Raw genomic sequence first — 553 nt, 5'->3', positions numbered from 1 at the left:
GGGGGGGGGGGGGTTGGGGGTTTTGGGGGGTTAATTTAGGTGTTTCATATATTGTGTTAGCTAGCTATAATTAATAGAGAGAAGTGTCCTCTCTTATGTCCGTGCTTGGTCGACGCTACGTACTATACATACGTATAGAGAGGACTAGACACGCTAGCTAGCTAGTAAGCAAACGAAGGAAACAGAAGATCGTCATGAACATATATGCATACAGAGATAAGTGATATCGACCACGTCTCCTTCTCCGAGAGATTGGTCGAACAACAAGTTCTCGTATATCTATCCGACACTACCGCCTACATATATACAATAATTATATCTTACAAATATAATCATACGGACTCATGGTCCACATAGTATTCTCCGTCTTCAGCGATCACGTGGTCAAGAAAGAATGCCGCCAATTCCTCTTGAATTGCTCGCATGCGAGCTGGTGCTAGGAGTTCATCCCGCTTCCGAAACATCTAATTTGAAGAAGGGGGTCAATACATATATATATATATATATATATATATATATATATATATATATATATATATATATATATATATAT

Source organism: Triticum dicoccoides, chromosome 7A (genome assembly GCF_002162155.2).
Source record: "Triticum dicoccoides isolate Atlit2015 ecotype Zavitan chromosome 7A, WEW_v2.0, whole genome shotgun sequence".
NCBI lineage: Eukaryota > Viridiplantae > Streptophyta > Magnoliopsida > Poales > Poaceae > Triticum > Triticum dicoccoides.
Note: the sequence above shows the minus strand (reverse complement) of the source record.